We start from the raw sequence: 26675 nt of genomic DNA, 5'->3' as shown, positions 1-26675 counted from the left end.
CTGTAACCCTCCAATACCAATATACCCTCCTGCACAGTAACCCTCCAATACCAATATACCCTCCTGTACTGTAACCCTCCAATACCAATATACCCTCCTGCACTGTAACCCTCCAATACCAATATACCCTCCTGCACTGTAACCCTCTGATACCAATATACCCTCCTGCACTGTAACCTTCAATACTAATATACCCTCCTGCACTGTAACCCTCCAATACCAATATACCCTCCTGCACAGTAACCCTCCAATACCAATATGCCCTCCTGTACTGTAACCCTCCAATACCAATATACCCTCCTGCACTGTAACCCTCCAATACCAATATACCCTCCTGCACTGTAACCCTCTGATACCAATATACCCTCCTGCATTGTAACCCTCCAATACCAATATACCCCCCTGTACTGTAACCTTCAATACTAATAAACCCTCCTGCACTGTAACCTCCAATACCAATATACCCTCCTGCACTGTAACCCTCTGATACCAATATACCCTCCTGCACAGTAACCCTCCAATACCAATATACCCTCCTGCACTGTAACCTTCAATACCAATATACCCTCCTGCACAGTAACCCTCCAATACCAATATACCCTCCTGTACTGTAACCCTCCAATACCAATAAACCCTCCTGCACTGTAACCCTTCAATACCAATATACCTTCCTGCACTCTAACCCTCTGATACCAATATACCCTCCTGTACTGTAACCTTCTAATACCAATATACCCTCCTGTACTGTAACCTCCAATACCAATATACCCTCCTGCACAGTAACCCTCCAATGCCAATATACCCTCCTCCACTGTAACCCTCCAATACCAATATACCCTCCTCCACTGTAACCCTCCAATACCAATATACCCTCCTGTACTGTAACCCTCCAATACCAATATACCCTCCTGCACAGTAACCCTCTGTTACAATACACCCTCCTGCACTGTAACCCTCCAATACCAATACACCCTCCTGTACTGTAACCCTCCAATACCAATATTCTAGATAAGTCCCCTGGGATGAAGGGATACATGCAAGGTTACTACGGGGAGGGAGGGAGGAGATTACTGCGCGGTTGGCTATGATCCTTGCGTCCTTACTCTCCACTGGAGTAGTAGCGGATGATTGGAGGGAGGCGAATGTTGTTCCCCTGATCAACACTTTGCCAGTGTTCAGGTAGGTGGTTTGAAGTGTGTCTACTTCAATGCCAGGAGTATACGAAATAAGGTTGGGGAACTGGCAGCATGGGTTGGTACCTGGGACTTCGATGTTGTGGCCATTTCAGAGACATGGATAGAGCAGGGACAGGAATGGTTGTTGCAGGTTCCGGGGTTTAGGTGTTTTAGTAAGCTCAGAGAAGGGGGCAAAAGAGGGGGAGGGGTGGCGCTGCTAGTCAAGGACAGTATTACGGTGGCGGAAAGGATGCTAGATGGGGACTCTTCTTCTGAGGTAGTATGGGCTGAGGTTAGAAACAGGAAAGGAGAGGTCACCCTGTTGGGAGTTTTCTATAGGCCACCTAATAGTTCCAGGGATGTAGAGGAAAGGATGGCGAAGATGATTCTGGAAAAGAGCGAAAGTAACAGGGTAGTTGTTATGGGAGACTTTAACTTTCCAAATATTGACTGGAAAAGATATAGTTCGAGTACATTAGATGGGTCATTCTTTGTACAATGTGTGCAGGAGGGTTTCCTGACACAATATGTTGACAGGCCAACAAGAGGCGAGGCCACATTGGATTTGGTTTTGGGTAATGAACCAGGCCAGGTGTTAGATCTGGAGGTAGGTGAGCACTTTGGAAACAGTGACCACAATTCGGTGACCTTTACGTTAGTGATGGAAAGGGATAAGTATACCCCGCAGGGCAAGAGTTATAGCTGGGGGAAGGGCAATTATGAAGCCATTAGACATGACTTAGGATGTGTTGGTTGGAGAAGTAGGCTGCAAGGGTTGGGCACACTGGATATGTGGAGCTTGTTCAAGGAACAGCTATTGCATGTTCTTGATAAGTACGTACCAGTCAGGCAGGGAGGAAGGGGTCGAGCGAGGGAACCGTGGTTTACCAAAGAAGTGGAATCTCTTGTTAAGAGGAAGAAGGAGGCCTATGTGAAGATGAGGCATGAAGTTTCAGTTGGGGCGCTTGATAGTTACAAGGAAGCGAGGAAGGATCTAAAGAGAGAGCTGAGACGAGCAAGGAGGGGACATGAGAAGTCTTTGGCAGGTAGGATCAAGGAAAACCCAAAAGCTTTCTATAGGTATGTCAGGAATAAAAGAATGACTAGGGTAAGAGTAGGGCCAGTCAAGGACAGTGGTGGGAAGTTGTGTGTGGAGGCTGAGGAGATAAGCGAGATACTAATGAATACTTTTCGTCAGTATTCACTCAAGAAAAAGATAATATTGTGGAGGAGAATGCTGAGACACAGGCTATTAGAATAGATGGCATTGAGGTGCGTAGGGAAGAAGTGTTGGCAATTCTGGACAAGGTGAAAATAGATAAGTCCCCGGGGCCGGATGGGATTTATCCTAGGATTCTCTGGGAAGCCAGGGAAGAGATTGCTGAGCCTTTGGCTTTGATTTTTAGGTCATCATTGGCTACAGGAATAGTGCCAGAGGACTGGAGGATAGCAAATGTGGTCCCTTTGTTCAAGAAGGGGAGTAGAGATAACCCCGGTAACTATAGGCCGGTGAGCCTAACGTCTGTGGTGGGTAAAGTCTTGGAGAGGATTATAAAAGATACGATTTATAATCATCTAGATAGGAATAATATGATTAGGGACAGTCAGCATGGTTTTGTGAAGGGTAGGTCATGCCTCACAAACCTTATCGAGTTCTTTGAGAAGGTGACTGAACAGGTAGACGAGGGTAGAGCAGTTGATGTGGTGTATATGGATTTCAGTAAAGCGTTTGATAAGGTTCCCCACGGTCGGCTATTGCAGAAAATACGGAGGCTGGGGATTGAGGGTGATTTAGAGATGTGGATCAGAAATTGGCTAGTTGAAAGAAGACAGAGAGTGGTAGTTGATGGGAAATGTTCAGAATGGAGTTCAGTTACGAGTGGCGTACCACAAGGATCTGTTCTGGGGCCGTTGCTGTTTGTCATTTTTATAAATGACCTAGAGGAGGGCGCAGAAGGATGGGTGAGTAAATTTGCAGACGACACTAAAGTCGGTGGAGTTGTAGACAGTGCGGAAGGATGTTGCAGGTTACAGAGGGACATAGATAAGCTGCAGAGTTGGGCTGAGAGGTGGCAAATGGAGTTTAATGTGGAGAAGTGTGAGGTGATTCACTTTGGAAAGAATAACAGAAATGTGGAATATTTGGCTAATGGTAAAATTCTTGGTAGTGTGGATGAGCAGAGGGATCTCGGTGTCCATGTACATAGATCCCTGAAAGTTGCCACCCAGGTTGATAGGGTTGTGAAGAAGGCCTATGGTGTGTTGGCCTTTATTGGTAGAGGGATTGAGTTCCGGAGCCATGAGGTCATGTTGCAGTTGTACAAAACTCTAGTACGGCCGCATTTGGAGTATTGCGTACAGTTCTGGTCGCCTCATTATAGGAAGGACGTGGAAGCTTTGGAACGGGTGCAGAGGAGATTTACCAGGATGTTGCCTGGTATGGAGGGAAAATCTTATGAGGAAAGGCTGATGGACTTGAGGTTGTTTTCGTTAGAGAGAAGAAGGTTAAGAGGTGACTTAATAGAGGCATACAAAATGATCAGAGGGTTAGATAGGGTGGACAGCGAGAGCCTTCTCCCGCGGATGGAGGTGGCTAGCACGAGGGGACATAGCCTTAAATTGAGGGGTAATAGATATAGGACAGAGGTCAGAGGTGGGTTTTTTACGCAAAGAGTGGTGAGGCCGTGGAATGCCCTACCTGCAACAGTAGTGAACACGCCAACATTGAGGGCATTTAAAAATTTATTGGATAAGCATATGGATGATAAGGGCATAGTGTAGGTTAGATGGCCTTTAGATTTTTTTCCATGTCGGTGCAACATCGAGGGCCGAAGGGCCTGTACTGCGCTGTATCGTTCTAAGAAAGGGAATAGGGAAATCCCTGGGAATTACAGACCAGTCATTCTTACGTCTGTGGTGAGAAAAATACTGGAAAGGATCCTTAAAGATAGGATTTATGTTTATTTAGAAAAAATAGTTTGATTAAAGATAGTCAGCATGGCTTTGTGAGGGGCAGGTCATGCCTCAGTTATTTTGTTATTATATTTTTTCTTTTAACAGACGCAATCACTGTCTTTACAGAAAAGTAAAAAAATCTTGCTTCTGGATTCTCCTGGTTGGTTGAAAAGACCTTCAGGTCCACCTTGACAATCTCTCCTCTTTAGCTTTTGGTCCTCAGATGGATTTGCTGTTCTGCTTGCTTGCTGTGTTCTATTCTTCCGATGACCGAGGGCAGCTATGAGAGCTGACTCTCTCTTCTTTAGCTTTTGGTCTTCCTCAGATGGATTTGCTGTTCTGCTCGGTTGCTATGTTCTATTCTTCCCATGACCGAGCTATGAGAGCTGACTCTGCTGGCTGTCCCCTTTTTTAGGGTTTATATTCCCCTTCTAGCAGTTATTAAGTTTGTATGACATTATCGTAAAGTAACTTTATGTACTCCTGATTGTAAAAGGTACCTTTAATCTGAATTATTTCTAACATGACTATGCATTTATATTGAGCATGACTTCAGCTCATCAGTCTCTGATTACATTGTTTCCTTTGTGATGTTCAAAAGTGCTTTGATCCCAGAGGGGTGTTACATCTGGTTTCTGTAATTTCTAGAGTTGCTTTATTACCAAATAGTGGCCCAGCTCAGAACTCTGACTCCGATTTGGGTCTAACGGGTATTCCCGTGGACACGTTGTCTCCAGCTTACCATAATCACCTGGCGTCAGCAGAATTTCACACCTAAACATGTGTCACCCAATTCAACTGAAAATCCTAGCCATTCTTTTCTAGCTGCTTACTAAAATAATTAACTTCAAAGAAGGTGCGAAATATTGCTTTTTTCCATGTAACTAAAAGTTCAATCTGCTGTGACTTAAAAGACATAGAACATAGAACATTACAGCGCAGTACGGGCCCTTCGGCCCTCGATGTTGTGCCGACCAGTGCAACCATCTGAAGCCTATCTGACCTACACTGTTCTATTTTCATCCATATGTCTATCCAGTGACCACTTAAATGCCCTTAAAGTTGGCGAGTCTACAACAGTCGCAGGCAGGGCGTTCCACACCCCTACTACTCTCTGAGTAAAGAAACTGCCTCTGACATCTGTCCTATATCTACCACCCCTCAATTTAAAGCTATGTCCCCTCATGTTGGTCATCACCATCCGAGGAAAGAGACTCTCACTGTCCACCCTATCTAACCCTCTGACTATCTTATATGTCTCTATTAAGTCACCTCTCAGCCTTCTCCTCTCTAACGAAAAAAAACCTCAAGTCTCTGAGCCTTTCCTCGTAAGACCTTCCCTCCATACCAGGCAACATCCTAGTAAATCTCCTCTGAACCCTTTCCAAAGCTTCCACATCCTTCCTATAATGTGGTGACCAGAACTGCACGCAGTACTCCAGGAGCGGCCGCACCAGAGCTATGTACAGCTGCAGCATGACTTTGTGGCTCCGAAACTCAATCCCCCTACTGATAAAGGCTAGCACACCATATGCCTTCTTAACAGCCCTATTAACCTGGGTGGCAACTTTCAGGGATTTATGTACCTGGATGCCGAGATCTCTCTGTTCATCTACACTACCAAGAATCTTGCCATTAGCCCAGTACTCTGCATTCCTGTTACTCCTTCCAAAGTGAACCACCTCACACTTTTCCGCATTAAACTCCATCTGCCACCTCTCAGCCCAGCTCTGCAGCTTATCTATGTCGCTCTGTATCCTATAACATCCTTCAGCACTATCCACAACTCCACCGACCTTCGTGTCATCTGCAAATTTACTAACCCATCCTTCTACACCCTCTTCCAGGTCATTTATAAAAATGACAAACAGCAGTGGCCCCAAAACAGATCCTTGCGGTACACCACTAGTAACTGAACTCCAGGATGAACATTTTCCATCAACCACCACCCTCTGTCTTCTTTCAGCTAGCCAATTACTGATCCAAACCGCTAAATCACCTTCAATCCCATACTTCCTTATTTTCTGCAACAGCCTACCGTGGGGAACCTTATCAAACGCCTTACTGAAATCCATATACACCACATCAACCACTTTACCCTCATCCACCTGTTTCGTCACCTTCTCAAAAAACTCAATAAGGTTTGTGATGCATGATCTACCCTTCACAAAACCGTGTTGACTATCGCTAATCAACTTGTTCTTTTCAAGATGAATATAAACCCTATCTCTTATAACCTTTTCCAACATTTTACCCACAACCGAAGTAAGGCTCACAGGTCTATAATTATCAGGGTTTCCTCTAATCCCCTTCTTGAACAAGGGGACAACATTTGCTATCCTCCAGTCTTCCGGCACTATTCCTGTCGACAAAGACGACATAAAGATCAAGGACAAAGGCTCTGCAATCTCCTCCCTGGCTTCCCAGAGAATCCTAGGATAAATCCCATCTGGCCCAGGGGACTTAACTATTTTGACATTTTCCAAAATTGCTAACACCTCCTCCTTGTGAACCTCAATTCCATCTAGCCTGGTCGACTGAACCCGAGTATTCTCCTCGACAACATTGTCTTTCTCCAGTGTAAACACTGACGAAAAATATCCATTTAACGCTTCCCCTATCTCCTCTGATTCCACACACAACTTCCCACTACTATCTTTGATTGGCCCTAATCTTACTCTAGTCATTCTTTTGTTCCTGATATACCTATAGAAAGCCTTAGGGTTTTCCTTGATCTTATCCGCCAATTACTTTTCGTGTCCTCGCCTCGCTCTTCTTAACTCTCCCTTTAGGTCCTTCCTGGCTAACTTGTAACTCTCAAGTGCCCTAACTGAGCCTTCATGTCTTATCCTAACATAGGCCTTCTTCTTCCTCTTGACAAGTGCTTCAACTTCCTTAGTAAACCACGGTTCCCTTGCTCGACAACTTCCTCCCTGCCTGACACGTACATATTTATCAAGGACACGCAGTAGCTGTTCCTTGAAAAAGCTCCACATTTCGATTGTACCCATCCCCTGCAGCTTCCTTCCCCATCCTATACATCCTAAATCTTGCCGAATAGCATCATAATTGCCTTTCCCCCAGCTATAATTCTTGCCTTGCGGTATATACCTATCCCTGCCCATTGCTAAAGTAAACATAATCAAATTGTGATCACTATCACCAAAGTGCTCACCTACATCTAAATCTAAGACCTGGCCGGGTTCATTACCCAGTACCAAATCCAATGTGGCCTCACCCCTTGTTGGCCTGTCTACATACTGTGTCAGAAAACCCTCCTGCACACACTGCACAAAGACTGACCCATCTATAGTACTCGAACTATAGTATTTCCAGTCAATATTTGGAAAGTTAGTCCCCCATAACAACTACCCTGTTACTCTCGCTCCTGTCGAGAATCACCTTTGCAATCCTTTCCTCTACATCTCTGGAACTTTTTGGAGGTCTATAGACAACTCCCGACAGGGTGACCTCTCCTCTCCTGTTCCTAACCTCGGCCCATACTACCTCAGTAGATGAGTCCTCAAACGTCCTTTCTACCGCCGTAATACTTTCCTTGATTAACAATGCCACCCCCTCCCCCCCCCCCCCCCCCCCCCACCCCTCTTTTACCATCTTCTCTGTTCTTACAGAAACATCTAAATCCTGGAACCTGCAACAACCATTCCTGTCCCTGCTTTACCCATGTCTCCGAAATCGCCACAACATCGAGATCCCAGGTACCAACCCATGCTGCAAGCTCACCCACCTTATTCCGGATGCTCCTGGTGTTGAAGTAGACACACTTCAAACCAGCGTCTTGCTTGCTGGTGCCCTCTTTCGAACTTTTAACCCTATCCCTGACCTCACTACTCTCAACATCCTGTACACTGGGACTACAATTTAGGTTCCCATCCCCCTGCTGAATTAGTTTAAACCCCCCCGAAGAGCACTAGCAAATCTCCCCCCCCCAGGATATTGGTATCCCTCTGGTTCAGGTGAAGACCATCCTGTTTGTAGAGGTCCCACCTACCCCAGAATGAGCCCCAATTATCCAGGAAACCAAAACCCTCCCTCCTGCACCATCCCTGTAGCCACGTGTTCAACTCCTCTCTCTCCTTATTTCTCACTTCGCGAGCACATGGCACGGGTAACAACCCAGAGATAACAACTCTGTTTGTTCTAGCTCTCAGCTTCCACCCTAGCTCCCTGAATTTCTGTCTCAAATCCCCATCTCTCTTCCTACCTATGCTGTTGGTACCTATGTGGACCACGACTTGGGGCTGCTCCCCCTCCCCCTCAAGGATCCCAAAAACACGATCAGAGACATCACAAACCCTGGCACCTGGCAGGCAACACACCAACCGTGAATCTCTTTCGTTCCCACAGAACCTCCTGTCTGTTCCTCTAACTATGGAGTCCCCAATGACAAGTGCTCTGTTCCTCTTCTCCCTTCCCTTCTGAGCAACAGGGACAGACTCTGTGCCAGAGACCTGTGCCCTATTGCTTACCCCTGGTAAATTGTCCCCCGCAACAGTATCCAAAACGGTATACTTGTTATAGAGGGGAACGACCACAGGGGATCCCTGCACTGCCTGACGGTTCCCTCTCCCTCCCCTGACGGTAACCCATCTACCTTCTTCTTTTACCTGAGGTGTGACTACCTCCCTATAACTCCTCTCAATAACCCCCTCCGCCTCACGAATGATCCGAAGTTCATCCAGCTCCAGGTCCCTAACGCGGTTCTCGAGGAGCTGGAGTTGGGTGCACTTCCCGCAGATGTAGTCAGCAGGCACACTCGAGGTGACCCTTTCCTCCCACATTCTGCAGGAGGAACATTCAACTGCCTAGCCTCCATTCCCACTGAATTAACTTCCCAACTACTGAAAACTAAAAATAAACTTGTTAGTTTAGCAATCCGACGGACAGAACTTTTTTTTTACATCAGTTTTACAGCTTGAATAGTCACAAGCTGTTTTTTTTAAAGCCTGTTTGATAAAGGCTATCTGCATTTCAAAACCTTCTTTTGCAGCTGCTGTTAACCCTTCATGGGATTTTCCCCTACATTTTCTCACATTCCTTTAGGTCAGGTATTGCCAGACTTCCATGTTTCAAATGGCATATTTTCCCATTTTTACTTTTACAGGTCGGCTCATTCGGAAAGTTAGGGGGCATGAGAAATTTGGCTGGCTGGATACAGAATTGGCTGGCTGAAAGAAGACAGCGAGTGGTAGTGGATGGAAAGTATTCCACCTGGAGGTCGGTGACCAGTTCTGGGACCTCTGCTCTTTATGGGGGCGATTCTCCACACTCACGACGGTGCGGAGAATAGCGGGGGTCGTAAATTTTACGGCCACGCTAGTCTGACGCCCTCCCGCTATTCCCCCCCCCACGCCCGCCTCCCGACACGAATCGCTGCCCGCCGTTTTTCTACGGCGAGCAGCAATTCTCAGCTGGCCGATGGGCCGAAGTCCAAGCCCTTTACGACTGTTTTTAGGAACGTCAAACACACCTGGTCTGACCGTTCGTAAAAACGGCCGTAAAGTTCGGATCTTGGGAACCATGGCACCGATTGGCACGGCAGTACCACGGCCGTGCCAAGGGTGCCATGGGCCCACGATCGGTGGGCACCGATCGCAGGCAGCGGGTACTTACCCCGCGCACTCTTTGTCCTTCCGCCGCCCCGCTGTATCCATTCGCGGGGCGGCTGAGGGGCATCCCGGCCCGCGCATGCGCGGGTTTCGCGCAAATGCGCGATGACGTCATCCGCGCATGCGCGGCTGACGTCATGTGACGCGTCAGCCGTCGCAAACTCTGGCAAGCGGGCTTAATGAAATTCGTTAAGCCCGCGATGCCGGAGTTCACGGCCGCGGCATACTAGCCCCGACCGGGGACCAGAATCGGTTCCCGGTCGGGGGGGGGGAGGCTGGCGTCAAACCCGCCCGTTTTTGACGCCAGCCTCACGATTTCTCCCGGTTTGGGAGAATGTCGCGCTATGTTTTTTATAAATTACTTGGATGAGGAAGTGGAAGGGTGGGATAGTAAGTTTGCAGATGACACGAAGGTTGGTGGAATTGTAGATAGTGTTGAGGGCTGTTGCAGGTTACAACAGGACATTGACAGGATGCAAAGCTGGGCTGAGAAGAGGCAGATGGAGTTCAACCTTGGTAAATGTGAAGTGATTCATTTTGGAAGGTCGAATTTGGATGCTAAATACAGGGCTAAATACAGGATTCATAGAAGTATGGAGAAACAGAGGGATCTTGGGGTCCACATACATAGATCCCACAAAGTTGCCAGCCAGGTTGATACGGTTATTAAGAAGGCGTATGGTGTGTTGGCTTTCATGAACAGGGGGATTGAGTTTAAGAGCCGCGAGGTTTTACTGCAGCTTCATAAAACCATAGTTAGACCACACTTGGAATATTGTGTCCAGTTTTGGTCACCTCATTATAGGAAGGATGTGGATGCTTTGGAGATGGTGCAGAGGCGATTTACCAGGATGCTGACTGAACTGGAGGGTATGTCTTATGAAGAAAGCTTGAGGGAGCTAGGGCTTTTCTCACTGTAGTGAAGAAGGAAGAGAGGTGACTTGATAGAGGTTTACAAGGTGATGAGAGGCATGGATAGAGTGGACAGCCAGAGACTTTTCTGCAGGGCGGAAATGGCTGTCATGAGGGGACATAATTTTAAGGTGGAAGGTATAGGGGAGATGTCAGAGGTAGGTTCTTTACACAGAGTAGTGGGTGTGTGGAATGCACTGCCAGCAGAGGTGGTGGGGTCAGAGTCATTAAGGACATTTAAGCGACTCTTGGACAGGCACATGGACAGCGGTAAATCAAAGGGGTGTAGGTTAGGTTGATCTTAGATTAGGATAAATGGCAGACACAACACCATGGGCCAAAAGGCCTGTACTGTGCTGGACTGTGATATGTTCTATCTATACCTTCCTGCACTGTAACCCTCCAATACCAATATACCCTCCAGCACTGTAACCCTCCAATACCCATATACCCTCCTGCACTGTAACCCTCCAATACCAATATACCCTCCTGCACTGTAACCCTCCAATACCAATATACCCTCCTGTACTGTAACCTTCTAATACCAAATTATAATACATAAATTTAAAAATAAAATTGAAAATGAAACATATGGTGGTTTTCAGTAACATCTGTGGCTGAACTGGAAGGATTCGTAACCAGTAATCGGGACAGAGAAGAATGTCTGTTCTGAGATATAATGCCGGCTGCTGGAGCAGGCAAGGGGATGGCAGGCAGACGTCCAAATAAATGCCAGACATGATCAACACTTGCAGCATCACTTCTGGATATTAGATTTAGAGCTGGAAGCCTCTCAAACAAGCTGACCATAAAATATGGATTTGCAGAATACATCTTCATTTCTCTGTATTAGACCAGACTGAATCACATAGCCCTCCCACCACGCTCTCAACACTTCCTTTCCCTGCACCACATGCTTCAGGACTCACTGTATTATCTCTCTTCTTGCCAAACCGAAAAACGTGTTGATGTATTGGAGGGTTACTGTTTTCATTAGAAAGAACTCTTTCCCAGGGTGGGGGAGGTCAGTCACCAGAGGGCATAAGTATAAGGTCCGTGGGAAAAGTTTAGAGGAGATGTGCGAGGCAGGTTTTTTACGCAGAGGGTGGTGAATGCCTAGAACGCATTGCCAGGGGAGGTTGTGGAAGCAGATACATTAATGGCTTTCAAAAGGCATCTTGACAAACACATGGATAAGATGGGTATAGAGGGGTATGGCACAAGGAAGTGCTGAGGGTTTGGCCAAGGTTGGTATCATGACCAGTACAGGCTAGATGGGCTGAAGGGCCTGTTCCTATGCTGGATTGTTCTTTGTTCTTTGATGTTTGGCACCTGGTCAAAGAGCATTCTAATTCTTACCTGTAACTGTAGCAATGATCCCCTCACTGACTACTTTCTCACTTTGCAGTCCAAGCAATTCTTTTCATTGAACGCATTTGTAACTTGCTTCTTTTTCCATTTCAGCATGGACATTGTGCTCCTTTTCGACACATTCTCTTCCAACTTGTACTTCCATGTTCCCCCTCTCAGCGTCTAGCGGAAATACTAATTCATGATGACCGTGAAGCTAACATCGATTGTTGTAAAAACCCAACTGGTTCACTAATGTGTTTTAGCAAAGGAAACCTTTTTTAAACTTATTTTTTATTGGGATTTTGGCATTTCAGACCAGAAGTTAAAGAATAAGACAAAACCAACACATGTAACAACATAAATTACAACAAAATCTGCAGTTTCAGATATTACACATAAAGTGTATCGTCTCAAGACATAAAACTCATTATACAGGTTGAGTTTGCTCAGGCCACAAGGCAGTCGAGAGAGAGAGAGGCAACAGAAAAAATTAACAGGAAGAAAGGAAAAAAGAGAAAATTAAATTTACTGAAGAGCGATGCAGCTGAGTGCCAGCTGGGCCAGCGAGTGGCCCGAGGCATGTCCACAAAGTCGTGTAGGGCTGATAACTGGGGTGTGGACAGACCCTGTTTCGTCCGTTATCGCCATGCAGTCTCGCCCCTCCACCTTGATTTCCTCCTGGCACTGAGCTGTGTTGGAGGAGGGCGAGGGCGTGCCCACCGACTGTGCTTGTTGCTCTGGCTGCTTTTCACTTATTGCCCTTTGTTCCTTCCAGTTCCCCCTTCCTTTCCCATCCCTGTTTTGCGCTGTGTTCTGGTGTGTCCCTCTCCCCACCCCCTAGTTTATTGGTTGATGGTTACAAACAGGTCTTGGAAGAAGTTGGTGAACAGCCTCCACGTTTTGTGGAAGCCTTCCTCCAATCTTCTAATGGCCTATTTTACTTTCTCTAGCTTGATAAATTCTGCCAGGTCGGACAGCCAGTCGGTGCCGCTGCTGATCGCCAGCCGAGCAGGAGTCTCCGGCAGGCAAGCAGGCAGGCAAAGGCCAGGGCATCCTCTCCTCTCCCTTTGAAGAACTGTGGCTGTTCTGATACCCTAAAAGTTTCCACCCTCACCCCCACAACCCTGGAAATGGCCTCGAAGAAGGCCATCCAGTACCCAACAAGCCTGGGGCAAGATCAGAACATGTGGGTGTGATTGGCCAAGGCTCATTGTCACCGTTCACACTTGTCCTTCACCTCTGGGAAGAAGGCACTCATACCTGTTCTGGTTAGTTGCACACTGTGCACCATCTTTATCTGCTTTAGGCTCAGCCCAGCGTGCGTCGAGGTGAAATTTGCCCTGTGCAGTTCTTACATCCAGAGTTCTCCCGTCATCGTCATCTCAATTAGCGTCAGCGTATCTCCTCCAGTAGTTGTCTATACATGTCCACAAGGTTCCCATCACCTAGTACGTCCGGAATGAGTAGCTGTCGAATTGTGAATGTCCTGTTCTCTGGGGAATGTTGTCTCCATGTGGACAAAGTTTTTGATTTGATTATATCTCAGCTCATTTCCTTTTGGGAGCAACAGCTTGTCAATGCGTTCCCCCAGGGTCACTACTCTGCCTTCTATGTACATGTCTCCTTCCATCTCAATTAGCAGGGTAGCAGCAGGGTAGTAGGGGCAGCAGGGTAGCATGGTGGTTAGCATAAATGCTTCACAGCTCCAGGGTCCCAGGTTCGATTCCCGGCTGGGTCACTGTCTGTGTGGAGTCTGCACGTCCTCCCCCTGTGTGCGTGGGTTTCCTCCGGGTGCTCCGGTTTCCTCCCACAGTCCAAAGATGTGCGGGTTAGGTGGATTGGCCACGCTAAATTGCCCGTAGTGTCCTAATAAATGTAAAGTTAAAGGGGGGGTTGGGTTGTGGATATGTGGGTTTGAGTAGGGTGATCATGGCTCGGCACAACATTGAGGGCCGAAGGGCCTGTTCTGTGCTGTACTGTTCTATGTTCTATCTGGGTCCCTTCGTCCTGTCTCCACCTTGTAGTGGCGGTTAATGTGTTTTTTGCAGATGGGGGCCTTGAAGACATCTTGGTCAGACGGAAGTGATGCTGCATTTGGTTGCATGTTCTCAGAGTGACTACTACCACTGGTGGCTATCGCAATGAGTCTATTTGTTTCCAAATGGGAATAAATCCTGTCCCTGAGAATTTTCTCCAATAATTTACATACTACCAATGTGAGGCTCACCAGCCTATAGTTTCCAGGATTATCCCTGCTGCCTTTCTTAAACAGCGGTACCACATTAGCCATTCTCCAGTCCTCTGGGATCTCACCTGTAGCCAATGAGGATACAAAGGTGTCAGTCAAGGCCCCAGCAATTTCCTCCCTTTCTTCCCTCAGTATTCTGGGATAAATCCCATCCAGCCCAGGAGTATTATCTAACTTAATATCTTTCAAAAGACCCAATACCCCCTCCTTTTCGATGTCAACATGGCCCAGACTGTCCACACATCCTACCCAAGAATCATCTTCCACAAAGTCCTTTTCTTTGGTGAACACTGATGCCAAATACTCATGGAAATGAAATGAAATGAAAATCGCTTATTGTCACAAGTAGGCTTCAATGAAGTTACTGTGAAAAACCCCGAGTCGCCACATTCCGGCGCCTGTTCGGGGAGGCTGGTACAGGAACCGTGCTGCTGGCCTGCCTTGGTCTGCTTTAAAAGCCAGCGATTTAGCCCAGTGTGCTAAACCAGCCCCTTAGCAGTACCTCACCCATTTCCTCTAGCTCAACACATCGATTCCCCCCACTGTTCCTAAGTGGTCGAATCCTTTCCCTGGCCACCCTCTTGCTTTTTACATATGAATAAAAAGCTTTGGGATTCACCTTATCCTACTTGCCAAGGACCTTTGATGATCTCTCCTAGCCCTCCTAATTTCCCGTTTCAGTACCTTCCTACTTTCTTTATACTCCTCAAGGGTTTTGACTGTTCCCACCCTTCCAGACCGTACAAAAGTCTCCTTTTTCATAAAATAGCCTTTATTAAGCCTAAAAGATTTAAAATTGGAAGATGCACTTGAAACGTGTTGAGCGAATGAAATATCCAGGAATCAGTATTCAGTTATACTGATAAAAGAAAAGAGCACGAAAAAGCACCTCGGGGCCGACTGCGTTGGATCTGTGGCGCAGTTGAGAAACAAACACATTTCGGACGGCAACGTATTGCACATGTACATAGTTGCTCTGCACGTGCGCACTTCAACAAATAGGCGATTCGAGCGTAGACCGTTCTGCGCATGTGGGCAATCAATTTGCACATGACAAAAGCAACATCATGACGTGTGGACGTTGTGATCACGCCCACCCACACAAAAGATGCCCAGCATATGGAAAGATTTGCTCCAAGATTTGCGGCAGCACGGTAGCATGGTGGTTAGCGTAAATGCTTCACAGCTCCAGGGTCCCAGGTTCGATTCCCGGCTGGGTCACTGTCTGCACGTCCTTCCTGTGTGTGCGTGGGTTTCCTCCGGGTGCTCCGGTTTCCTCCCACAGTCCAAAGATGTGCAGGTTAGGTGGATTGGCCATGCTAAATTGCCGGTAGTGTTCTAAAAAGTAAGGTTAAGAGGGGGGGTTGTTGGGTTACGGGTATAGGGTGGATACTTGGGTTTGAGTAGGGTGATCATGCTCGGCACAACATCGAGGGCCGACGGGCCTGTTCTGTGCTGTACTGTTCTATGTCTATGTCTAAATGTGGCAAACTGAATCACTTTGCTGTCCAGTGCAGATCTGCATTAAAAGGGACACACTTTAAAACATCAAATTCAATGAAGAAACAAGTGCAGAAACCTCAAAGATGGATAATCCTAATGTTAACATTGATGCTTATTGTCTTGAAGATTTTTTCTTTGTGGGTATTGGTGAGAAGTACCAGACAACAGTAAAGAACATTTCCTATCCACAGATACTGCATCCCATACAATTGATTAACACGGAAGCGAAATAGAACACTCCCATTACAGGTCAATGGTTCCGAGATTGTGTTCAAACTGGACACTGGAGCATCTGCTAATTTAATCAATGCTCTTGATTTATCCCAACTATGTCATCGTCCTAAGGTTCAGAAAACTGATTGCCAGTTCCGAGACTACAATGGTAACACAATCACTTCTTTAGGCCATGCTATCTCTCAGTGACAAACAACGACACTGCAATAGCTTTGCGGTTTGAGATTGTTGAAACGAGATATTCATCACTATTAGGTGCACAGGCCTGTCAAGACTTGTGAAAAATAGAACATAGAAAAATACAGCACAGACAGGCCATTGTTGTACCAAACTAGGTACCAAAGGGAGCACGGTAGCAATGTGGATAGCACAATGGCTTCACAGCTCCAGGGTCCCAGGTTCAATTCTGGCTTGGGTCCCTGTCTGTGCGGAGTCTGCGCATCCTCCCCGTGTGTGCATGGGTTTCCTCCGGGTGCTCCGGTTTCCTCCCACAGTCCAAAGATGTGCAGGTTAGGTGGATTGGCCATGATAAATTGCCCTTAGTGTCCAAAACTTGCCCTTAGTGTTGGGTGGGGTTACTGGGTTATGGGGATAGGGTGGAGTTGTTGACCTTGGGTAGGGTGCTCTTTCCAAGAGCCGGTTCAGACTCGATGGGCTAAATGGCCTCCTTCTGCACTGTAAATTCTATGAAAAATGAAACTAGCACACCATTGGCCTTCTTCACAGCTCTATCCACTTAAGTGGCAACTTTAAAAGATCTATAAACATAGACCCCAAGATATCTCTGCTCCTCCACATTGCCAAGAACCCTACCATTAACCTTGTATTCCGCATTCATATTTGTCCTTCCAAAATGGACAACCTCACACTTTTCAGGGTTAAACTCCATCTGCCACTTCTCAACCTAGCTCTGCATCCGACCTATGTCTCTTTGCAGCCGAAAAAAGCTCTCCTCACTATCCACAGCTCCACCAATCTTCGTATCATCTGCAAATTTACTGACCCACCCTTCAACTCCCTCATCCAAGTCATTAATGAAAATCACAAACAGCAGAGGACCCAGAACTGATCCCTGTGGTACACCACTGGTAACTGGGCTCCAGGCTGAATATTTGCCGTCCACCACCACTCTCTGACTTCTATCGGTTAGCCAGTTCGTTATCCAACTGGCCAGGTTTCCCTCTATCCCATGCCTCCTTACTTTCAGCATAAGCCTACCATGGGGAACCTTATCAAATGCCTTACTAAAATCCATGTACACTACATCCACTGCTTTATCTTCATGCACGTGCTTGGTCACCTCCTCAAAGAATTCAATAAGACTTGTGAGGCAAGACCTACCCCTCACAAATCCGTGCTGACTATCCCAAATCAAGCAGCGTCTTTCCAGATGCTCAGAAATCCTATCCCTCAGTACCCTTTCCATTACTTTGTCGACCACCAAAGTAAGACTAACTGGCCTGCAATTCCCAGGGTTTTCCCTATTCCCTTTTTTGAACCGGGGCACGACATTCGCCACTCTCCAATCCCCTGGTACCACCCCTGTTGACAGTGAGGATGAAAAGATCATGGCCAACGGCTCTCCAATTTCATCTCTTGCTTCCCATAGAATCCTTGGATATATTCCTTCAGGCCGGGGGAACTTGTCTATCCTCAAGTTTTTCAAAATGGCCAACACGTCTTCGTTCTGAACAAGTAGCTCCTCGAGCTTACCAGTCTGTTTCACATTGTCCTCTCCAACAATATGACCCCTCTCATTCGTAAATACTGAAGAAAAGTACTCGTTGAAGACCTCTCCTATCTCTTCAGGCTCAATACACAATCTCCCGCTACTGTCCTTGATCGGACCTACCTTCGCTCTAGTCATTCTCATATTTATCACATATGTGTAAAAGGCCTTGGGGTTTTCCTTGATCCTACCCGCCAAAGATTTTTTGTCCCCTCTCTTCGCTCTCCTGATCCCTTTCTTCAGTTCCCTCCTGGCTATCTTGTATCCCTCCAGTGCCCTGTCTGAACCTTGTTTCCTCAGCCTTACATAAGTATCCTTCTTCCTCTTAACAAGACATTGAACCTCAACCATGGTTCCGTCACTCGACCATCTCTTCCCTGCCTGACAGGGACATACATATCAAGGACACGTAGTATCTGTTCCTTGAACAAGTTCCACATTTCAATTGTGTCCTTCCCTGACAGCCTATGTTCCCAACTTATGCACTTCAGTTCTTCTCTGACAGCATCGTATTTACCCTTCCCCCAATTGGAAACCTTGTCCTGCTGCACATACCTATCCCTCTCCATTACTGAAGTGAAAGTCACAGAATTGTGGTCACTATCTCCAAAACGCTCCCCACTAACAAATCTATCACTTGCCCTGGTTCATTACTAAGTACCAAATCCAATATGGCCTCCCCTCTGGTCGGACAATCTACATACTGTGTGAGAAAACCTTCCTGGACACACTGCGCAAACACCACCACATTCTAACTATTTGATCGAAAGAGTTTCCACTCAATATTTGGGAATTTTAAGTCACCCATGACTACCACCCTGTGACTTCTGCACCTTTCCAAAATCTGTTTCCCAATCTGTTCTTCCACATCTCTGCTGCTATTGGGGGGCCTATAGAAAACTCCCAACAAGTTGACTGCTCCTTTCCTATTTATGACTTCAACCCATCCTACCTCAGTAGGCAGATCCACCTCGAACAGCCTTTCTGCAGCTGTTACACTATCTCCAATGAACAATGCAACCCCCCCCCCCCCTTCCCCCCTCCCGCTTTTACCACCCTCCCTTACCTTATTGAAACATCCAAAACCAGGAACCTCCAACAACCATTTCTGCCCCTCTTCTATCCAAGTTTCCGTGATGGCCACCACATCGTAGTCCCAAGTAGCGATCCATGCCTTAAGTTCACCCACCTTATTCCTGATGCTTCTTGAGTTGATGTATACACACTTCAACTCATCTCCGTGCCTGTAACTACTCTCCTTTGCCAGTGTTACCTTCCCCACTGCCTCACTACATGCTTTTGCGTCCTGAACATTGGCTACCTTAGTTGCTGGATTACAAATCCGGTTCACATTCCCCTATCAAATTAGTTAAAATCTTCCCGAAGAGTACTAGAAAAGCACCCTCCCAGGATATTGGTGCCCCTCTGGTTCAGATGCAACCCGTCCTGCTTGTACAGGTCCCACCTTCCCCAGAATGCGCTCCAATTATCCAAATAACTGAAGCCCTCCTTCCTACACCATTCCTGCAGCCACGTGTTCAACTACACTCTCTCCCTATTCCTAGCCTCGCTATTTATGTGGCACTGGCAACAAATCAGAGATGACAAGTCTGTCTGTCCTGGCTTTTAACTTCCAGCCTGACTCCCTAAACTTGTTTATTACATCCACACCCCTTTTCCTACCTACGTCGTTGGTACCAATGTGCACCACGACTTCTGGCTGTTCACCCTCCCCATTAAGGATCCTGAACACACAATCCGAGACGTCACGGACCCTGGCACCCGGGAGGCAACAAACCATCCGAGAGTCTCGCCCGTACCCACAGAACATCCTGTACCTCTAACTATTGAGCCCCCTATAACTCATGCTCTCCTAACCTCTCCCCTTCCCTTCTGAGCCCCAGAGCCGGACCTCGTGCCAGTGACCTGGTCACTGCAGCCTACCCCTGCTGGGTATTTCCCCCCAACAGGGAGATTGTTGAGAGGAACAACCACAGGGGATCCTTGCACTGACTGCTTCCTCCTGCTCCCATCTCTAACTGTTGCCCAGCTACCTTTGTTCTCAGGTGTAACCATGTCCTGTAGCTTCTATCTATCACCCCCTCAGCTTCCCGAATGATCCTCAGTTTATCCAGCTCCAGCTCCAGTTCCCTAACACGGTCTGTGAGGAGCTGGAGATGGCTGCACTTCCCGCAGGTGAAGTCAGCAAGGACACCTGTAATCTCCCTTACATTCCACTGCCCTAGAAGCCATCACGTCTACTTCGTCTCCTCGTAAAAAAGGAAAAAAAAAAGTAAATAGCTTACCTGCTCACAGCACTGAGTCTTTTTTTTAGGTTAGAGGAGGGGGGAGGGGGGGAGACACTTCACGAATCTGCAGCACAGAAAAACCTCTCCCATCTGTGCAGGAAGATATTGAAAGCATCCTCGCAAAGTTTCTTCAGGTATTTTAAGGTATGGGTACTCTTCTTTTCCAATACAAAATTCAACGAAAAGCGAATGAGAAACCAGTGGTATACCCTCCAAGAAGAGTTCCTGCTCCGCTACGTGACTGTCGAAATACATACAGAAATTCTATGACTACATGTGTGACTTCCGATGTTCGTGGTTGAAACAGATCACTGAACATTAGTTCATGTAATAAAGAAAGATTTGAATGATATGACTCCAAGACTGCAACGATGTATCATGAAACTACGAAGGTACGCCTTTCAATTGGTCCACACTCCAGAGAAAGATATTATCATTATCAACGCATTATCTCGTGCTACAGAAACAGATGAACAGTAGCCTGAGACAGTTCAACTTGTAGAAGCTCAAGTGGAACTTACAGCTGAAACTCTTCCTGTCTCTGATGAAATACTCAAGCTCATCAGAGCAGAAACTGAAAAAGATGCAATATTACAACGAGTAATCAGCCATATGAAAAAGGTTGGATGAAAGTAAATTGTTCAAACTTCAAACATATTCAATCTGATCTCACTGTCGTAGATGGATTTCTACTTCGTCTCGATCGTCTTGTCATTCTTACTACACTAAGACACATGATCCTCCAGAAGGTTCATGAAGGTCATTTAGGTATAAAAAAGTGTAAGCGCCGAGCGAGACTAGCTGTACATTGCCTGGAATAAATACTGACATCGGCCAATTTTGTGCTGCAATGTGAGACATGCCAGCGAAATCAGACGATATAGTGAAAAGAGAAACTCAACTCATGATCATGAGAAGACTCAGTGGTCGAAAGTTGGTATTGATCTTTTTCATTTTCATGGTCGTGATTATGTATTGATCATTGACTAGTTTTCAAACTCCCCGGAATTAATGAAATTGTCTGATTGTACTTTGAAATCCGTGATCAAAGCGGCTCATGAAGTGCTTGCTCATCATGGGATACCTTGCAGATTAATGACAGACAATGGACCTGGCTTTGATAGTGATGATTGGACAGAATTTTATCATAATTATAATTTCACTCATATTACGTCTAGTCCTCTTTATCTGCAATCTAATGGCAAGGTTGAAAAAGGCGTTCACATTGTGAAACAACTTTTCAAGAAAGCACTTGACTGTGACTCAGATAAGTTCTTAGCTTTATTAAATTATAGGGCTACACCTCTCTCAACTAGTTTATCTCCTGCTCAGTTGCTAATGAACAGATCAGTGTGTACAACTCTTCCATGTTTACTTCCATGCTGATCCTGATCTTCAGCAAGTCATAGAGAAAATGCAGCATCAAACGCATATTCAGGAGAAATACTACAATGAACATGCAAAATCTTTGGGACCACTTGATCCGGATGATCTAGCGAGAATTCAGATTCCCACTGGAGGATGGTCTGACTTAGCTAAGGTCATACACCAAGCAGCACCTCACTCGCATATTGTTAAAGCAACTGTTGGTTCTGTTCTTAGAAGAAATCAATGTGTTCTTTTGAAAGTCAAGTCTTCTCAAACTTTATTTCCGTGTCTTCAGTTTAATGGTATTTTATTACAAACTACTACAGCATGTGATGATAAACAAGATGACTTCCAGAAGCCACTGGAAATATCTGCAAATCAATTGACTGGATTGAGAAGATAATTCAGAATCAGAAAGAAAGCTGAAAGACTTAATTTGTAAAGAAAAACAAACAAATTTTTAAACAAATTTTGACTCACTTGTTAACTTTTGGCATACATATCAATGTATCATGTAATATCGTTACTTATATTTTCCTGTTTGTACTGTTCAGACTCGAAACAAAAAAGGGGGATGTAATGATATGTATCATAAGAACATAAGAACATAAGAACTAGGACCAGGAGTAGGCCATCTGGCCCCTCGAGCCTGCTCCGCCATTCAATTAGATCATGGCTGATCTTTTGTGGACTCAGCTCCACTTTCCGGCCCGAACACCATAACCCTTAATCCCTTTATTCTTCAAAAAACTATCTATCTTTACCTTAAAAACATGTAATGAAGGAGCCTCAACTGCTTCACTGGGCAAGGAATTCCATAGATTCACAACCCTTTGGGTGAAGAAGTTCCTCCTAAACTCAGTCCTAAATCTACTTCCCCTTATTTTGAGGCTATGCCCCCGAGTTCTGCTGTCAACCGCCAGTGGAAACAACCTGCCCGCATCTATCCTATCTATTCCCTTCATAATTTTAAATGTTTCTATAAGATCCCCCCTCATCCTTCTAAATTCCAACGAGTACAGTCCCAGTCTACTCAACCTCTCCTCATAATCCAACCCCTTCAGCTCTGGGATTAACATAGTGAATCTCCTCTGCACACCCTCCAGCGCCAGTACGTCCTTTCTCAAGTAAGGAGACCAAAACTGAACACAATACTCCAGGTGTGGCCGCACCAACACCTTATACAGTTGCAACATAACCTCCCTAGTCTTAAACTCCATCCCTCTAGCAATGAAGGACAAAATTCCATTTGCCTTCTTAATCACCTGTTGCACTTGTAAACCAACCTTCTGTGACTCATGCACTAGCACACCCAAGTCTCTCTGAACAGCGGCATGCTTTAATATTTTATCGTTTAAATAATAATCCCGTTTGCTGTTATTCCTACCAAAATGGATAACCTCACATTTGTCAACATTGTATTCCATCTGCCAGACCCGAGCCCATTCACTTAACCTATCCAAATCCCTCTGCAGACTTCCAGTATCCTCTGCACTTTTCGTTTTACCACTCATCTTAGTGTCATCTGCAAACTTGGACACATTGCCCTTGGTCCCCCACTCCAAATCATCAATGTAAATTGTGAACAATTGTGGGCCCAACACGGATCCCTGAGGGACACCACTAGCTACTGATTGCCAACCAGAGAAACACCCATTTATCCCAACTCTTTGCTTTCTATTAATTAACCAATCCTCTATCCATGCTACTACTTTACCCTTAATGCCATGCATCTTTATCTTATGCAGCAACCTTTTGTGTGGCACCTTGTCAAAGGCTTTCTGGAAAGCCAGATATACCACATCCATCGGCTCCCCGTTATCTACTGCACTGGTAATGTCCTCAAAAAATTCCACTAAATTAGTTAGGCATGACCTGCCTTTAACGAACCCATGCTGCGTCTGCCCAATGGGACAATTTCTATCCAGATGCCTCGCAATTTCTTCCTTGATGATAGATTCCAGCATCTTCCCTATTACCGAAGTTAAACTCACTGGCCTATAATTTCCTGCTTTCTGCCTACCTCCTTTTTTAAACAGTGGCGTCACGTTTGCTAATTTCCAATCCACCGGGACCACCCCAGAGTCTAGTGAATTTCGGTAAATTATCACTAGTGCATCTGCAATTTCCCTAGCCATCTCTTTTAGCACTCTGGGATGCATTCCATCAGGGCCAGGAGACTTGTCTACCTTTAGCCCCATTAGCTTGCCCATCACTCCCTCCTTAGTGATAACAATCCTCTCAAGGTCCTCACCTGTCATAGCCTCATTTCTATCAGTCGCTGGCATGTTATTTGTGTCTTCCACTGTGAAGACCGCCCCAAAAAACCTGTACAGTTCCTCAGCCATTTCCTCATTTCCCATTATTAAAACTCCCTTCTCATCCTCTAAAGGACCAATATTTACCTTAGCCACTCTTTTTTGTCTTATATATTTGTAAAAACTTTTACTGTCTGTTTTTATATTCTGAGCAAGTTTACTCTCATACTCTATCTTACTCTTCTTTATAGCTTTTTTAGTAGCTTTCTGTTGCCCCCTAAAGATTTCCCAGTCCTCTAATGTCCCAGCAATCTTTGCCACTTTATATGCTTTTTCCTTCAATTTGATACTCTCCCTTATTTCCTTAGATATCCATGGTCGATTTTCCCTCTTTCTTCCGTCCTTCCTTTTTGTTGGTATAAACCTTTGCTGAGCACTGTGAAAAATCGCTTGGAAGGTTCTCCACTGTTCCTCAACTGTTCCACCATAAAGTCTTAGAAACATAAAGTACTCTCTGTACTCATCTTCAGAGAGTAAATGGTTAACAAGATGATGTTCATGTATCTCAGCACTAGATGGCATCACTGAATAGTCTTATAAAAGGCTACATAAGAACATAAGAACATAAGAACATAAGAACTAGGAGCAGGAGTAGGCCATCTGGCCCCTCGAGCCTGCTCCGCCATTCAATTAGATCATGGCTGATCTTTTGTGGACTCAGCTCCACTTTCCGGCCCGAACACCATAACCCTTCATCCCTTTATTCTTCAAAAAACTATCTATCTTTACCTTAAAAACATGTAATGAAGGAGCCTCAACTGCTTCACTGGGCAAGGAATTCCATAGATTCACAACCCTTTGGGTGAAGAAGTTCCTCCTAAACTCAGTCCTAAATCTACTTCCCCTTATTTTGAGGCTATGTCCCCTAGTTCTGCTTTCACCCACCAGTGGAAACAACCTGCCCGCATCTATCCTATCTATTCCCTTCATAATTTTAAATGTTTCTATAAAATCCCCCCTCATTCTTCTAAATTCCAACGAGTACAGTCCCAGCCTACTCAACCTCTCCTCATAATCTAACCCCTTCAGCTCTGGGATTAACCTAGTGAATCTCCTCTGCACACCCTCCAGTGCCAGTATGTCTTTTCTCAAGTAAGGAGACCAAAACTGAACACAATACTCCAGGTGTGGCCTCACTAACACCTTATACGATTGCAACATAACCTCCCTACTCCATCCCTCCAGCAACGAAGGACAAAATTCCATTTGCCTTTTTAATCACCTGTTGCACCTGTAAACGAACTTTCTGTGACTACGTCACCAGACATTCTGGGAGAAACGTATGGAGAAGGATAGCGTGAGGTTGAGATCGCGTGTTGGTTGCATTAGAGAGACATAATAGATTACTGTAACATAGATTCAATACTGTTATTTCGTTAGCTATTAATCAGGAGAGTGTGCAAACCATTTAAAGTAGTGGAAAATAAACTAGTTTTGTTTTAAATACATAGCTTGATGTTCTTTGTTAACACTACGACATTTAGCGATGTTGGAGAACTATACAAGGAACGTCACACCGACAACACTAACAAAAGGCCCGGCAAGGAACTCAGCCGCAGCTCTGTTCAGGAGCAATCTGTCTGGCTTGTACAGGTGCGACATATCTCCAGAGCCAGTTCCCAGTGTCCCAGGATCCAAAACCTCTCCCTCCAGCACCATGGGACCGCACGGTGACACAGTGGATCGCACTGCTGCCTCACATCTTCAGGTTCCCAGGTTCAATTCCGGCCTGGGGTGACACTGTGGAGTTTGCTCTTTCTCCCCATGTCTGCGTGGGTTTCCTCCGGGTGCTCCAGTTTCCTCCCACAGTCCAAAGATGTGCTGGTTAGGTGGATTGGCTAACATTGCCAGTCAGTGGCCAAAGGTAGTGTTACGGGGATGGAGTGGAAGCATGTCCTTCCAAGGGCTGGTGCAGACTCGATGGCCGAAGGGCCTCCTTCTGCACTGTAAATTCTATGATCTCCCCAGAGCCAGTCCCAGTGTCCCAGGAAACTAAACCTCTCTGTCCTGCCCCATCGCCCCAGAGCCATGTGGTATATCTGGATTTCGAGAAAGCCTTTGACAAGGTGCCACACAAAAGGTTGCTGCATAAGATAAAGATGCATGGCATTAAGGGTAAAGTAGTAGCATGGATAGAGGATTGGTTAATGAATAGAAAACACAGAGTGGGGATTAATGGGTGTTCCGCTGGTTGGCAATCAGTAGCTAGTGGTGTCCCTCAGGGATCAGTGTTGGGCCCACAATTGTTCACAATTTACATAGCTGATTTTGAGTTGGGGACCAAGGGCAATGTGTCCAAGTTTGCAGACGACACGAAGATGAGTGGTAAAGCGAAAAGTGCAGAGGATACTGAAAGTCTGCAGAGGGATTTGGATAGGTTAAGTGAATGGGCTAGGATCTGGCAGATGGAATACAATGTTAACAAATGTGAGGTTATCCATTTTGGTAGGAATAACAAAAGGGATATTTCAATTATAAAATATTAAAACATGCTGCTGTGCAGAGAGATCTGGGTGTGCTAGTGCATAAGTCGCAAAAAGTTGGTTTACAGGTGCAACAGGTGTTTAAGAAGGCAAATGGAATTTTGTCCTTCATTGCTTGAGGGATGGAGTTTAAGACTAGGGAGGTTATGCTGCAATTGTATAAGGTGTTAGTGAGGCCACATCTGGAGTATTGTGTTCAGTTTTGGTCTCCTTACCTGAGAAAGGACATACTGGCACTGGAGGGTGTGCAGAGGAGATTCACTAGGTTAATCCAAGAGTTGAAGAGGTTGGATTACGAGGAGAGGTTGAGTAGATTGGGACTGTACTCATTGGAATTTAGAAGGGTGAGGGGGGGATCTTATAGTAACATTAAAAATTATGAAAGGAATAGATAGGATAGATGCGGGCAGGTTGTTTCCACTGGCGGGTGAAAGCAGAACTAGACTCAAAATAAGGGG

This window comes from Scyliorhinus canicula, chromosome 13 (assembly GCF_902713615.1).
Source record: "Scyliorhinus canicula chromosome 13, sScyCan1.1, whole genome shotgun sequence".
Lineage (NCBI taxonomy): Eukaryota > Metazoa > Chordata > Chondrichthyes > Carcharhiniformes > Scyliorhinidae > Scyliorhinus > Scyliorhinus canicula.
The sequence above is the reverse complement of the archived record's forward strand: the minus strand, read 5'-3'. Positions refer to the sequence as shown.